At 39.3% G+C, this 16,882-nt stretch overlaps 1 protein-coding gene across 1 annotated transcript in view; it reads right to left on the bottom strand.

Annotated features, from left to right (window-relative positions):
- The window catches only part of RAD51AP2 (RAD51 associated protein 2), a 198,841-nt gene that overhangs the window by 17,709 nt on the left and 164,250 nt on the right, over positions 1–16,882 (bottom strand). The gene's annotated exons all lie outside the window — the stretch shown is intronic.

Below are 16,882 nucleotides of genomic sequence, written 5' to 3' on the forward strand. Positions count from 1 at the left end.
GTTCGACAGGATATTTCTATTCGCATCCACAGGACATTGCGAATGTTTTTGCTACATTTTTTGAAACATTGTACAACTTACAACAAGATCCCAAGATTCAGTGTCCAGATCAAAATGCTATCAACTCCTTCTTAGCGGGCTTAAATCTTCCTCAAATAGATAAATTAGATTTGAAACAATTAAACAAACCCATTTCCCTAGAAGAAATCAATAATATCATTCACAAACTTAAATCATTTAAGTCTCCTGGTCCCGACGGGTTTGCTAATGAATACTATCAAATATTTTCTAAAATCCTTTCTCCCCAATTAAAAATCTTATTCGATCACGTAGCGACTCTAGGATCGTTTCCAGCAGACATGTTGGAGGCTACTATAATATTAATTCCTAAAGAGAAGGGTGAATCAGAGTGTGTAAAGAATTATAGGCTATCTCCCTGATCAATGGAGACATAAAAATATACTCGAAGATCTTAGCGGAAAGACTTAAGCATATTTTGCCTCGCCTGATCAGGTGGGTTTTATTATTGGGAGGCAGACGTATTCTTATTTTACTTAATTTGGCCCAATCCACTAACGTTCCTTCTCTCTTTTTAACATTAGGTGCGGATAAGGCTTTTGCTAGAATCAACTAGTTGTATCTCAAGAATGTCCTGTTTAAATTTGGTTTTGACGACAACTTCATTTCTTCCATTTTTTCATTATATTCTAATCCTAATGCCAAAATTTATATAAATAATCATTTATCCAAATTCTTTTGCATTACCAATGGTACTAGGCAGGGATGTCCCCTGTCATCCCTTCTTTTTGCATTGGCTATAGAGACACTAACCGAAAAAATTAGATGAAATCCTTCAATTTCGGGTTTCCATACTAAAATCGTTCACACAAATTGAGCCTTTTCGCTGATGATTTATTTGTTTCAGTAACCAATCCGGTCAATTCTGTGGTAACGTTAATGGAAGATTTGGGGCATTTCTCAAATATTTATTTTTCAAGATAAACACGCAAAAATCTAAAGTTTTTCCTTTCAATTTATCACACAGTGATATCAAGCTAAATTTTAGATGAGACTAAGTTCCAATTAGAAACAAAAAGTTTAACATATCTTGGTATTGAAATCACCTAAACTCTGAGCCACATTGTCCCTGCTAACATTGAAAATCTTATAAATACCTTATCTAGGGATTTTCTTCATTTTGATCTCAAAGATCTTACACTTATGAGCAGAATTCTAGTTGTAAAATCGTTCATATTGCCCAAAATTCTCTATATATTTCAGTCTATTCCTTTGAAATTTAATGCAAAGCTCTTGCATAAAATACAGACTTTGGTAAAATTGTTTGTTTGGAAAAACAAGAAACCTAGGGTTTCTCATAACATATTGTTTAGGGGTAAGAAGCATGGAGGTTTGGCGTTGCCAAACATTGAGGCTTACTACCAGGTGACTCTTGTTAAAAATAGTGTGCATTGGTTCACGAAAGGGGTTTGTCCTATGTGGTTAGATCTGGAACTTGCAGGTAATAATTATAAGCCTCTGCAGGATACTTTCTTTAGTTACCTTTTAGAGACTAAGAGCAAAAATCATACACACCCGATTCTGGATGCTATCTTAGGAATCTAGTTGAAATTCTCTAGATTAAAAAGAAAAGAAGACAGAACTTCCTCCTTCAAAAATTCTTTTAAATTGATAGCTGACGTATGCCAATTCTCTCTGCCCAGTGTCTGGTCTGATCGGAAAGTAACAAAAATAGGGGATATATGGGATGGTTCTCAGGTCGTTTCATTTTCCGAGATAAAGGAGAAGTTTCATATACCCTCTGACGAGTTTATGTCTTATCAGATTTTAAAAGATATTCTCCATAAATTGTTACTCAAAAAGTCTTTGAATCTAGATGTCGCAGTCTCTTTGCTTGGCAACATTAACTCTAGTACTAAATGGTCTCTTAGAAACATTTACTCCAGACTCAATGGAGACATTACTTTCTCCAAACATACCTATATGGAATGGTGGGAGTCGGACTTAAGAATGACTTTTAGTCTAGAACAATGCCCCATGAGCAGTTTTTCAACATAATACCAGTCTGCATTCTTCTCACGCTACTGTGAGCACCTTGCATGACCTAAACGTGATACCATGGCCTGCAACGTCTAAAGACTTGTCTCCCACTGAGCACATCTAAGACATCATTATTCAGCAAATAGGGAACTGCCAGCAGATGTTTTGAAACTTGGTTTCCATTTTTTCATTATTTGCAGAACATTAATATGTCTATCCCATTCTGTGATTTTCATAATTCCACAATTTTTTTCTTTTCAGTGTTGCAATTTCAATATTGAGGAGTGTAATTAAATAAAATCGAGTCTCACCAACCTCTTAACGTTGGATTTTACTGAGCAGCGCCTCAAACAACAGCTGTGCTGATACTTTTTACATATAATGGTGAACCATACAGTAAATCTGTGGAATTATGAATGATTTGTTGGATTTTTGCACTTGGAATATTTATAGATGTATTGCTCTAAAATAGTAACGCACAATATTCTTGGCACGCACTGAACATATGTAGAGGCATGAATATTAATGAAGTATCTAAGAACCACATTTGCATCCTTACGTAAAGAAAAAAGTCTTTCTACTGTCAAAATGAAAAATACAGTTAAGCGATGTATATCCTTCATTGCTTTTCAACAGAGCATGAGCCACCCCCCATGCAAAACACTTTGTCATCACCCCATTTATGTCAACAGGAGGAAGTTGCAGTTTACTAGATGGGTAGATCGGAGCACTGCCGTTCAGAAAAAATGTAGACAGCTCTGTGGTTGCCCAAGAAGACCCCTACAGAATAAAAAGTGATGAAGTATTCTTGTGAATTGCCAGCACTGCTCTTAGCCTTTCAAATGCAGTTTTTGGGATTTTACAAGATTTTTCTCAAGAGTAGGGGCTGTTGGGTATTAGTTAAAAAATAAAATTACTTACCCCTTGAAATCTCAGCCACTCATGTATCACTGCACTGTTAGTCCCTGCCAGTCATGCAGTGTTGATGTCCCATCCAACAATCACCTGACCACTGCGGCCAATCACTGGCCTCAGTAGTGAAATTACTATGTTGAGTTAAGTGATAAACTTCAGTGGTTAGTTGATTAATGGATGAGGGATCGTAACTCAAGCAGTGGGGAATTCAAGCAGTAAGTGAATGTTTTTCTCTATTTTTTATCATTTTACTCCCTATGGAACATTTGTACAATCCTCAAAGCCCATTAAGAAATTGTGACTAGAAATGGAAGAAATGATAGCTAAGGAGTCATTGAAAAGAGTGAGAGGAAGTTGGGACAAAAGCACTGACATGTCAGGACAGTCCAGCTGAATTGGGGACGATCGAGAGCTCTGTCTAATGTGATAATGATCTTCATTTTCATGTGTAGGTTAAAACAACAACATTAACTGGAACAATTCCAGCTGTGTATGAGGCATAAAACTAGGTGAGGAACAGCCAAACTCTGTTTCAAAGGAAGACAGTTTCATGTCACAGGTCATACAACATGGCAACACTGAGCACAGCAATAAGGCAGTTATACAGCATCAGCAAGGTCAGTCTCAGGCAAATATCTGACAGAAAACTGAGGTTTCAAGATGAGCTGATTAAGCTATTCAAAATAAGCACCAATAAATGGGCTACATAAATGACCAAAGACTTAGGCTAGTTTCACCTTAGCGTTTTTTAGCACTGCGCTTCGTGCGCAATAGAAATGCATGTAAAAAACGCATCATGCATTTTGCATGCGATTGCGTTTTTTAGGCGCATGCATTTTAACCAGTTTGTAGCCATGTTAACTCTTAAAATGCATGCGATTTCAAACTCAGGCGTGCGCTCACTACAAAAAAACACATGTGTGTGCAAACGCTACACCATGCGCCCGCCATGTTAAACATAGGGGCACATGCGCATGGACATGCACGATGCGCTGCGCTAAAAAATGCTAATGTGAAACCAGCCTTAGCGATCGGCCAAAGAAACATTGCAGCAGAGGAAAGGCACATCATGCTGATTTCCCTTCCAGAATAGATGTTTTGCAGTGTCATCAGCTCAGAACTGGCAGCACCAGATGGGACCTAGCTAGAACCATCTACTGTTCAGAAAAGTCTGCTAGGTGACCCTTGAATGAAAGATGGCCGCAGGGTCACACAGGTACAGTGGCCCATAAGCTCCTGCTCAGAGCAAGAGCGGACACGCCCCCCGTCTGCGATGCACTGAGCCATTGCCCTCCAATGCAAAAGCATTGTAGAGTATAAGATCAGCGATCAGGGTAAGGAAAGTTGATGTTCCTTACTGGGAAAAGGTTTAAAAAAATTGTAAATACATTTTAAAAAATCACAAAATAAAGAACAAAAAATTTGCCCAAACTTTTATATGCAAATGTATATTTTTGTAAGAAAAAGTACACATATTTGGTATCGCCGCCTCAGGAACGACCTGACCTATAAAACTGTCACACTAGTTAACCGATTCAGTGTTCACGGTAAAAAAAAAAAGTGTACAAAAACTATGCTTTTTCATTATACCACTGAGCAAAATGTAGAATAAAATGCAATAAAAAAGTTAAATGTAAATATAAGTGGTATTGATGAAAATGTCATCTTGTCCCAAAACAAATGAGCTGCCATACATCTCCATCAGCGGAAAAATAAAAAAGTCATAACTCTCAGAATATAGCAATGCAAAAACAATTCTTTTTTTCTATAGAATAGTTTTTATTGTGTAAAAGCGCCAAAACATAAAAAGTTATGTAAATGTGCTATCAATAAAATCATACTGACCGAAAGAATAAAGTCGTCTTATCAATTTTACCACACGGTGAATGTCGGGCAGCAATGAAGCACAAAAAAACAAATCCTGAATTGCTGGGTTTTTTTCATTCTGCCTCCCAAAAAAATTGTAATTGAAAGCGATCAAAAAATGTTATGTGACTGAAAATGATAACAATAAAAATGTCAACTTGTCCTGCAAAAACAAGCCCTCACATTACCCTATCGGCACAAATATAGAAAAATTATAGCTCTCAAAATATGATGCGAAAACTTTGGTTTGCAAAAAAAAAGGCATCTTTTAGTGTGTGACAGCAGAAAAACATTAAAAAAAATATAAATCTGGTATCGCTATAATCCCACTGACCAGAAGAATAAAGTCATCTAATCACTTCTACCAAATGAGGAACGGCAAAAAAATAAAACTAATTCTTCACCTGCTGTTGATTTGTTCATTCTGCCTCCCAAAGATCGCAGTAAAGCTCCATTCACATTTATCCTGTGCTCTACACTGAGTACTTACACTAGAGTTTCTGTGTAAATCTCTGAAATACATGGTTCAAATGGACCCACCGACGGAAGATCCCTATAATGATGAAGATGGAGACACTGTAGCCTTCATCTGGCCTATGATCTGGTGGTGCCCATCTTTTTAAGTGTGCATAAAAGTGGTTGACCACAGTTTTGTGCACGTCTGAAAAAGCAGGACACCGGTCAAAAGAGGCCAGAAAGGAGTACAGAGTATCTCTGTTGTCTCATTATAGTGAATGGATCCCTTAGGGGTTTCATCTGAATCATGTCATTCAGAGATTTAGATGGCAACCCCGATGAAACCGCTCAGTGTAGAGCACAGAGTAAATGTGATCCAAAATGTTATGTAAAATGTTCCCAATAAAACTTAATTCACAAAAAAGCAAGTCCCCAGTTAGGTCCGTCATCTGTCAATGGAAATACAGGGGGCTTCCAAGTTACTGACAGTGCAGAGATTCTGGAAAAGCGCCATGACTCCTTGGCCCCTAAAAGAAAGACAAGCAAATTCTGTGCTCACAAATCCAAAAGCCCCCTTCCCTTTTTGAGCCCTACTGTGTGCCAAAACTGCAGTTAACATCCACGTTTGGCATTTCTGTAGCAATGAGATCCTGCATAATTTACAGGTTCATGTCTCCAGAAGCACAAGCTGGGCATAATGTACTGGGCACTACAATGTATGGGCATTGCAACATTTGGATGTTACAATGGCAGATTAGCAATTTTCACTCAGCAACACTCACTGCTGCTTGTTTCTGGCAAACACCATGGATTCAAAATCATCACTGCCCCTGTAGATAAGTTCCCAGAGGAGTGTAATTTCCAAAATGTGGTCACTTGAGGGGGTATTCTGCTCTTCTGGCACTTAGGGCCTCTATATATATGGAGTTTGCAATCTATTCTACTATAATTTGTTCTCCAAGAGTCAAATCTCTTTCAGTTCCGAGTCTCACCATGTGATTAAGCAGTACTATACAGCCATATATGGGGTATTGCCACATTCAGCAGAAATTATGTGACATATTTGGGGGCCAGTTTTACTCATTTTCCCATGTTTCCATGTAAAATTTGTGACTAAAACAAAATTTTTGTGTTAAAAATATTTTTTTTCACTTCTCAATGACATAATATTGTGTGATACCACATGTCAAAATGCTCACTCCACCCCAGTGTAGTTTGTAAAATGAGGTCACTTATAGCGGGGTTCTGCTTTTCTGGCACCTCAAGGGCTCTGCCAATGTGATATGGCACCCTCAAACCATTCCACCAAAATGTGCACTATAAAATGTAACTCCTTCCCTTCTGAACCTCAAAAGTAGTTTTCAGCAACATATGAGGTATTGGCATACTCAGGAGAAATTGCACAACATATTTTGTGTTTAATTTTCTCCTAGTATTTCTTTTGAGAATTGAAAACTTAGAGCCAAAGCAATATTTTAGTGGAAAAAATGCTAATTTTCCATCGACTCAGCCCAGTGTTACACAATTCTGTGAATCGACTGAGGGTTAAAAATGCTCACTACACTGTTTTACGAATTCTGCAAGAGGTGTAGTTTCCAAATTGAGGTTTCTTCTATTTTAACAATTCCAGGCTCTTCAAATGTGACATGGTATCAGCAATCTGTTCCAGTCAAAATTGTGCTCCAGAATTCCATAGGCGCTCCGTCCCTTTCGAGCTCTGCTGTGTGCCCAAACAGTAGTTTTTCACCATATATGGGGTATTGGTGAACTCAGGACAAATTGCACAAATTGTATTGCTCATTTTCTAATGTTACCCTTGTGAAAATGAAACATTTGGGGCAAAAGGAACATGTTTGTGGGAAAATGTATTTTTTCAACGTTATATAATTCGTTGAAGCATCTGTGGGTTCAAGGTGCTCACACCCCTAGATAATTTTCATAAGGGTTGTAGTTTCCAAAATGGGGTCAATTGTGGGGGATTTCAACTGTTTAGGCACATCAGTGGCTCTGCTGCCTCTGCAAGCACGACATGGTGTCCGCTATCCATTCCTTCCAATTTTGTTCTGCATCCCTTTCGAGCCCTGTCATGCGCCCAATCATTAGTTTTCCTCCACATATGGGCTATTGGTGTACTCAGTACAAATTGCACAACAAATTGTATGGTTTATTTTCTCGTGTTACCTTTGTAAAAATGCAAAATTTGGGGCTAAATATACATTTTTGTGGGAAAAATTAAAATGTTATTTTTTTCCTTCCACATTGCTTTAATTTCTGTGAAGCATCTAAAAAGTTCATAAACTTCTTCAATGTGATTTTGAATAGTTTGAGGGGTGCAGTTTTCAAAATAGTGTCACTTGTGGGTATTTTCTGTCATATAGACCCCTCAAAGTCACTTCAAATATGGTGCGGTCCCAAAAAAATTGGTTTTGCAAATTTTGTTTCAAAAATGAGAAATTGCTGAAAAACTTTTAACCGCTTCCTGACCGCCAACGGTAGATAAACGTCGGCACTTGCTGGGCTTTGTGCAGCGCCGACGTTTATCTACTGTCGGCGGTTTTGTGCCCCCCAGGACCCCCACATACCTTATAATACAGGGATCCCGGTGCACAATGCTTGCTGCGACCCCCGACTTCATCGAGACCTGATTGGTTCAGGTCCTGATGATGTCAGCATCACAGCAGCCAATGAGAGAGCTCGCTGGGAAAGCTGCTTGTTTCCCGGTGATCTGACTCATAATAACTCGACTTCTCCTCTGATCATCATCTTGCACTGACAGGAGATCAGAGGAGAAGCAGCGTTACTGTGTGACAAGATCGCTGCCTGGCACAAAGTAACCCGACTTTTCTTCTGATCATCATCTCGCACTGACAGTAGATCAGAGGAGAAGCAGCATTACTGTGTGACAAGATCGCTGCCTGGCACATAGTAACGCGACTTTTCCTCTGATCATCATCTCGCACTGACAGGAGATCAGAGGAGAAGCAGCGTTACTGTGTGACAAGATCGCTGCTCCTCTGATCTTCTGTCAGTGTGAGATCAGAGGAGAAGTGGCATTACTATGAGTCAGATCGCAGGGTTCAAAGGAGAAACAGTGTAACAAGCGCTGCTGGCAACAGCTGTGTCAGGCAGCGATCTTGTCACAAAAAAAGCAAAGTAAAAAATAAGCAGGTACGCAGGTTAGGGCTAGGGCTAGGGTTAGGGTTACAGTTAGGGCTAGGGTTAGGGCTAGAGCTAGGGTTAGGGCTAGGGTTAGGGTTAGGACTAGGCTAGGATTAGGGCTAGGGTTAGGTTCGAGGGTTAGGGTTAGGGTTAGGGCTAGGGCTAGAGTTAGGGTTAGGGCAAGGGTTAGGGCTAGGGTTAGGTTTGGAATTAGGGTTAGGGGTGTGTTGGGGTTAGGTTTGTGGTTAGGGTTATGGTTGGGATTAGGGTTGGGGTGTGTTGGTGTTATGTTTGTTGTTAGGGTTATGGTTAGGGTTGGGATTAGGGTAAGGGGTGTGTTGAGGTTATGGTTGGAATTAGAATTGGGCATTTCCACTGTTTAGGCACATTAGGGGCTCTGCAAACACAACATGACGCCCGCAGACCATTCCATCAAAGTCTGCATTCCAGAACGTCACTACTTCCCTTCCAAGCACCACCGTGTACCCAAACAGTAGTTTTCTCCCACATATGGGGTACAAGCATACTCAGGACAAATTGGACAACAGCTTTTGGGGTCCAATTTCTCCTGTTACCCTTGGGAAAATAAAAATTTTGGGGCTAAAATATCATTTTTGTGGAAAAAAAATTTTTTATTTTCACAGCTCTACACTATAAACTTTAGTGAAACACTTGGGGGTTCAAAGTTCTCACCACACATCTATATAAGTTCCTTGGGGGGTCTAGTTTCCAAAATGGTGTCATTTGTGGGAGGTTTCCACTGTTTAGGTACATCAGGGGCTCTCCAAATGCAACATGGCGTCCGATCTCAATTCCAGCCAATTCTGCATTGAAAAAGTCAAACGGCACTCCTTCCTTTCTGAGCTCTGCCGTGTGCCCAAACAGTGGTTTAGCCCCACATTCGGGGTATCGGCGTATTCGGGAGAAATTGCACAAAAAAATTTGTGGTTCATTTTCTCTTTTTACACTTGTGAAAATAAAAAAAATTGGTTCTGAATTAAAATGTTTGTGAAAAAAAGTTAAGTGTTTATTTTTTCCTTCCACATTCCATTCATTCATGTGAAGCACCTGAAGGGTTAATAAACTTCTTGAATGTGGTTTTGAGTACATTGATGGGTGCAGTTTTTAGAATGATGTCATTTTTGGGTATTTTCTGTCATATTGACCCCCCAAACTCACTTCATATGTGAGGTGGTGGCTAAAAAAAATGGTTTTGTAAATTTTGTTGTAAAAATGAGAAATCGCTGGTCAACTTTTTACCCTTATAACTTTCTAACCAAAAAATTATGATTTCAAAATGTCACGAGAAAACAATGTTAGTATCAGCACTATCCGTTGAAGCATTCTAGAGTTATGACCTCATAAAGTGACACTGGTCAGAATTGAAAAAATTGGCCTGGTCACGAAGGCAAAAATAGGCTCTGGCACGAAAAGGTTAATACTTCCAATTTCCTAACAAAAAAATATATGTTTAAAAAATGATGCAGATGTGGTAAATGTGGTGTATTAACTATTTTTGTGATGTATCTGTATGGTTTAAGAACATAAACATTAAAAGTTTGAACATTGTTAAAAGTTTTACCAAAATACCGATATTTTCACATATAAACGCCAAAAAATGTACCTAAGTTTACCACTAACATGAAGTACAAAAGAAGAATCTTAGAATCACTGATGTACATTGAAGCTTTCCAGAGTTATTTGTAATATTTTTGTCATATTAAAAGTCACTTCAAATGTGATGTGGTCCCTAAAAAAAATGGTTTTGTAAATTTTGTTGGAAAAATTAGAAATTGCTGATAAACTGTTAACCCATCTCACTTCCTAACAAAGAAAAATTCTGTTTAAAAAATGATGCAGATGATTATGTTTAAAAAATTATGTTGATGTAAAGTAGACATATGGGAAATGTTAATTATATATTATCTTGCACAGCATGGCTAACTGGTTTAAAGATGTAAATTCTGAAAATATGAACATTGCAAGATGTTTTGTCTCAATTTAGATATTTTCACAAATAAACACAAAAATTTCAACCTAAATTTACCACCAACATAAAGTGCAATGTGTCACGAAAAAGCAATCTCAGAATAACTGAAATTTGTTTAAGCATTCCAGAGTTATTACCGCATAAAGTGACAATGGTCAGAATTGTAAACTTTGGTCTTGTCAGGAAGGAGGAAATAGGCTTCGAGGTGAAGAGTTTAAAGAGGACTTTTCACCAAATTTTTTATGTTGAACTGGACATACAAAGTAAAAATGGCTGTAGAACCGAGTAAAACTTTTTTTGGTTTCCTTTTTAATTTTGCCTCTCTGTTGCGGAGGTATCATCAATCAATAATATTTGGCACTTAATAAGTTAATTTCTATGAAAAATAAAAAGCAAATAAAAAATACATACCGTAAACGTCGGATAAAGAGAAATATTTTTTAGAGAAGGAAAACACATTTTTAATTTAATTTTAATAATTTTTTGCGGTTATAAAAAATGTTGAAAAATAGACAAGAGAGTATGACAGTCATAAAAATAAGACCCCACATCTCACAAAAAAGATAGCTATGTATTAAATGTGAATATTGCCCATTATTTACCTGCCCGTTACTGCTATAATTAAAACATCCTTTTCTGTTACATCTGATGACTCAAAGGCAAATATGAGCTATGCTTGTAGCATCCTTGTCACTACTGCTTTCAACTAATGCCATAGCTAAGGAATGGGAAAACAGAGAGACTTACCGGGTTTTAAGACTCAAGGCACATCTATATTCTTCATGTCCGGCTGTAAAGACCTGCAGCAATCATCGAAGCTATATATTGTTCCTAACTTTAGAGTGGGAAAATGTGAGAACATCTACACATCTGCTAAACAAAGCACCCTTCGGATATGAAGGCATGTACCTTTTCCCTGTGTAACCTGGCTCGATTAATTATACTACCCACTCTTATTTATTGAGACATCTGAACGCTCTATTAAACTCATCCCACAGCCATATAATATTTATTTGCAACCTTCTGTACTGAGATGATTGCTCATATTAATACTACAAACGTGCTGCAAATATTAGGTTATATATTGTAGGTTTTGATGATTTCCCTGATATTATGATTATTCAAGTCAGACCATTTCATATTAAATTCATTATTGAATATTTAATATTTTAAGACAAATTGCATAATGCTGTTTAACATGACAGGTTTTAGATACAATACAATATTTTTTGCATACTCTGTATTCCAAACATATTTATAGAAATTATTCTATAAATTTTGTCAATTTACTTGAGGGAGGAAGTTGTAAAATTATTGTCATAGCTGCCTGTGAAAATTGTACCCTCCACCTTGCAGCTTCATCACGAGACATTTTCTGTTTCTGCTTCTTGACACTAAAGCCCTTTTGAAGAAGCTAACGTGAAATTAGTGTGTTAGTGGTGGTTCAAGTTGTATCACATTCTTTTTAGTAAATTTACCTAATCTGTTCTTCTTCCAATTAATATTTTCTTGGTAATGAGATGGTTAATACTGTGTTTTTGCAACCTATGTATAATCCTTTTCACTTGAATTTAATTTAGCTGTGCTTCTTGTATGCTTTACATTGCATGTCTCAAAATTTAGGCTCAATTTAATTTTACAGCATAAATTTATTATATCATGCCAATTATGGGTTTCACATGAACCCTTTATGGCTCCTATATGTATTTATTTGAGAAATTAATATTTATGCAACTTTCACTTTGCACGCTGTAAATTCCTTGGATTTGATTATGCATTTGCAGATTAGGGCGATTAGGCATTATTAAGTATTTTGCTGTGTTCCGGGACATAGTTCACCGGCGCATGCGCAGTAATGCTTTTCGGCTTTGCCTGCAGTTGGATCAAGCATACTGCGCGTGCGTGAGTCCAGATTGCAATGCGCATGCGTGGAATATGGAGAACAAGTAAGGATATTCACAGAAATATTGTGGACAGCAGCCAAGGAGGGGTGGAGGAAAGGAGCCCACAGACCGTCCATTGGACTGGACACAAGTCATTTACATAGCCTGCCAAAATGAGGTGACAGATTCCCTTTAAGTCAATATCGACCCTTCAATGAGCCTTAGCTCACAAGTCAAACCAGAATCTCTATTTGCAGACACGTGTTTCGATATGTTGCTCCTTCTCAGTGCAAAGTATGAGATCAGAATTGTCTATATGAGATGGCTCTGACTGAGTTCTGTGAAGAGTGACATGCCTGACATGCCAGAGTAAAGAGACTTATAGGCTATGCAATGCTCCTCTGGGAAATTAAATAAAGCTTCTGGTTTGGCTTTTATCCTTTATTATTGGACAAGGCTCTTTAAAGGGTCAGTACTGACTTTTAGGATTGCTACTTCCAGTAAGTGACACTAGAGATCAAGTTCTCTTCCTCTCTGAAGAGACCATATGCATATTTAATTTCTAAGAGGAGCATTGCATGGCCTATAAGTCTCCTTAAACCGGCATGTCAAGCATGTTGCTCTCAACAATGAGAGGTATTAGCCCTTAGTAACCATTTCTATTAAATTTGGCCTTTATTTTTGTTAAATATAAAGCCTTATAGACAGTAGCCTGAAGTCCACTGAATTGTTAAGAAGAAAGTATTTCAGTATTTGAAATGAGCTCTGACTTAAAGGGAACCTGTCACCCCCCCAGGGCACCTTCAGTAGCACTAAGGCTGCATTCTATGAAGGTGGCTCTTCTTTTTCTGACCCCTAGTAATGCTGAAATATCGACTTTTATAAATAGCTCCTCACACCTGTAATGTGTCCCATAGGTATGATGTGTCCCCCTGTATCAGCCGCCTACCATCCGACCATCATGCCTGTCCGGTGTCTCGGTGCCGCCCACCACCTGTCCATCATGATTGCAGACAGTGTCTTTCCTTTCCTATCCTGTCTAGTCAGTGTGGGACATATCATTTTTCAGTCTATTTTCCTGCCTGCGTTTGTGTTTTCATCTTGTCTCACCGACAATATATGTTTGGGGGCTATCTATTCCTTTGGGGTCTGCTCTGGGGCAGTTTAGATTTCCCTTTTCTTGCTTTAGGCTTAGTTAGCTCTGCGGCTGTGCCGAGGCGTCTAGGATCATCGTAGATACGCTCCACGGCTACTGCTAGATGTGTGCATAGGATCAGAGGTCTGCAATCCGCTTAGTTACCATCCTCTCTGGCTTTCTGTGGCTTAGCCTGGGCCTGCTCTCCTCCTCGGTGACCCATTCATAACAGAATCACCAGCCTAACTATAGAGTCTAGGGTACTGTAAAGAACGAAAGAATTAAAAAAAAAAAAAAGTGTCAGAATTTTTTTTATATATTTTTTCCTCTTTTTTTTCTGGGGCTGCAGGAGGAGATTTTTTTTTTTTCTCTAAATGGAGACTAAGGCCTGTTTCACACTTCAGTTTTTAGTGTCAGTTAAAATCCGCCAAAAAGGCGGAAAGCGGATCCGTTCCTAACTGATGTGAACGGATGCCACCGGATCGGGGTTTTTTTGACGGATCTGCCGAATGAAGAATTTTAAAGGAACCGCTGCCCGGGAAGGAGAGAGAGAGAGAGAATTTTTTTTCTGTCTGCCAGAAATGATTTCAGGGTTAAATTTCCTCCTGACTTTATTTCTCCGGGCATGCGCTGTATAAAAATGCGGATCCTGCAGTACAAAAAACATTACATGGTCCGTCCAGGCATCTCGGCGGACGCAAAAAAATTGATGGATCCGCAAAAAAACGGATCCAACGGATGGCCATCCATCAAGATCCGCCAGTAATGCAAGTCAATGGGGAAAAAACGGATCCGCCAAAAAAAGGCGGATCCGTTTTTTTGCAAAAACGGCGGATTTTGACTGATGGTCAAAAACGGAAGTGTGAAACAGACCTAAGTAATTGTCTGATCGTATTGAGCAGCTCGCTGCTGAAGTGCGGGGAATTTCTGCCTATCTCACTCAATCATCTGCTCTTGAACCAAAAATCCCTACTCCTGATGTGTTTTCAGGGGATCGGTCTAAATTTTTGAATTTTAAGAATAATTGTAAACTATTTTTTGCTTTGAAACCTAACTCATCGGGGAGCTCTGTGCAGCGGGTTAAAATTGTTATTTCCCTGCTGTGCGGCGATCCCCAGAATTGGGCCTTTTCTTTGACACCCGGAGATCCTATTCTGGCTAACGTGGACACGTTTTTTCAAGCCTTGGGGTTGTTGTATGATGAACCTAATGCTATTGATCATGCTGAGAAAATCCTATTGGCATTGAACCAGGGTCAGGATTCTGCAGAGTTATAATGTCAAAAATTCCGAAAGTGGGCGGTCCTTACTAAATGGAATGATGATGCCCTAGCAACTCTCTTTCGGAAGGGTTTGGCAGAAACCATAAAAGATGTTATGGTGGGATTTCCTGTCCCCTCTGGTGGTCTAGACGATTCTATGTCACTGGCCATTCAAATTGATTGGCGTTTATGTGAATGTAAAATTACACGAGAGGCGTTGGCGTCTTTCAAACAAACGTCTAAACCCATGCAATGTGATAGGGTTTTGTCTAGGGCACAGCATCAGGAGTTTAGAAGGCGTAATAAGCTGTGTTTTTTCTGTGGGGACGCCTCTCATACTATTTCTGTCAGCCCTAAACGAGAAAAGCGTTTTGCTCACACATTTGCGGTGGGCAGTGTACAGCCTACGTTCCTTTTGGCAATTACCCTGATCTGCTCCTTGTCTACATTTTCCGCTAAGGCTTTTGTAGATTCAGGAGCAGCTTTGAATCTGATGGATTTGGACTTTCCTAAACGTTGTGGTTTTCCCATGATACCCCTGTGGACTCCTATCCCTTTGAGGGGTATTGATGCTACTCCTTTGGCGGAGAATAAACCCCAGTTTTGGACCCAGGTGATAATGCGGGTCGCCCCAGACCACCAAGAAAATTGTAAATTTTTGGTGTTGTACAATTTGCATGATACTATTGTTCTGGGTTTTCCTTGGTGGCAAACTCATAATCCTGTTTTGGATTGGAAATCTGTATCTGTGGTGAGTTGGGGTTGTCAATGTGTTCTTAATGACACTCCTGTCTTCTCCACCTCTCCCCAGTTATAACTGTGCAATTGAGTTAATGCCCGGGTGTAAATTTCCCAAGGGTGGGCTTTTCAACTTATCGGTACCCAAATATGATGCTATGCGATCTTATATCAAGGAGTCATTGAAGAAGGGTCATATTAGACCATCCTCTTCATCTTTAGGTGCTGGGGGGTTTTTGTGGCCAAGAAAGATGGTTCATTAAGGCCATGTATTGACTATCGTTCCCTTAACAAAATCACTGTTAAATATCAGTACCCGTTACCCCTGATTTCTGATTTATTTTCCAGAGTTAAAAGTGCCTGTTGGTTTACCAAGCTTGACCTCAGGGGGGCGTATAATCTTATTCACATCAAGCACAGGGATGAATGGAAGATGGCGTTTAATACTCCGGAGGGGCATTTTGAGTACCTGGTGATGCCTTTTGGGCTCACTAATGCCCCTTCTGTCTTCCAATATTTTATGAACGATGTTTTCCGGGACTTTGTGGATAAGTTTTGATCATTTATCTGGATATTTTGATCTTTTCCAGTGATTGGGATTCTCATATGGAACATGTCCAGACTGTGTTCCGGATTTTGAGGGAAAATTCTCTGTTTGTTAAGGGATCGAAGTGACTCTTTGGTGTACAGAGGATTTCATTTTTGGGATTCATTTTGTCCCCATCTGCTATTGAAATGGACCCGAACAAGATACATGGCATTTACGACTGGGTTCAGCCCTCTTCTTTGCATGCTCTCCAGAAGTTTTTGGGTTTTGCTAATTTCTACCGTAAATTTATAAGTAATTTTTCTGGTATTGTTAAAACACTGACTGATTTGACCAAAAAGGGCGCTGATGTGGTGAATTGGTCTCCAGAGGCAGTCTCGGCATTTCAGGAGCTTAAGCGGAGATTAACCTCTGCTCCGGTTCTACGGCAACCTGATATCTCACTCCCATTTCAGGTGGAGGTAGATGCTTCTGAGATTGGTGCAGGAGCCGTTTTGTCTCAAAAACATCCGGTGACTTCTAAGATGAGTCCCTGTGCCTTCTTTTCTCGAAAATTCTCCTCATCTGAACGTAACTATGTCGTGGGTAATTGGGAATTGTTGGCCATGAAATGGGCATTTGAAGAGTGGAGACATGTGTTGGAGGGAACTAGACATCAGGTTGTGGTCCTCACCGACCACAAAAATTTGATTTATCTTGAATCAGCCAAACGCTTAAATCCTAGACAGGCTAGGTGGGCCTTGTTTTTCACTTGTTTTAATTTTGTGGTCTCCTTTCTTCCGGGCACTAAGAATGTTAAGGCGGATGCCCTTTCTAGGAGTTTCTTTGCAGATTCTCTTGATGTGACCGAGCCTACTACCATTCTAAATGTGGG

This window comes from Dendrobates tinctorius, unplaced genomic scaffold (genome assembly GCF_039654945.1).
Source record: "Dendrobates tinctorius isolate UK_male_01 unplaced genomic scaffold, ASM3965494v1 ptg000021l, whole genome shotgun sequence".
NCBI classification, from domain to species: domain Eukaryota; kingdom Metazoa; phylum Chordata; class Amphibia; order Anura; family Dendrobatidae; genus Dendrobates; species Dendrobates tinctorius.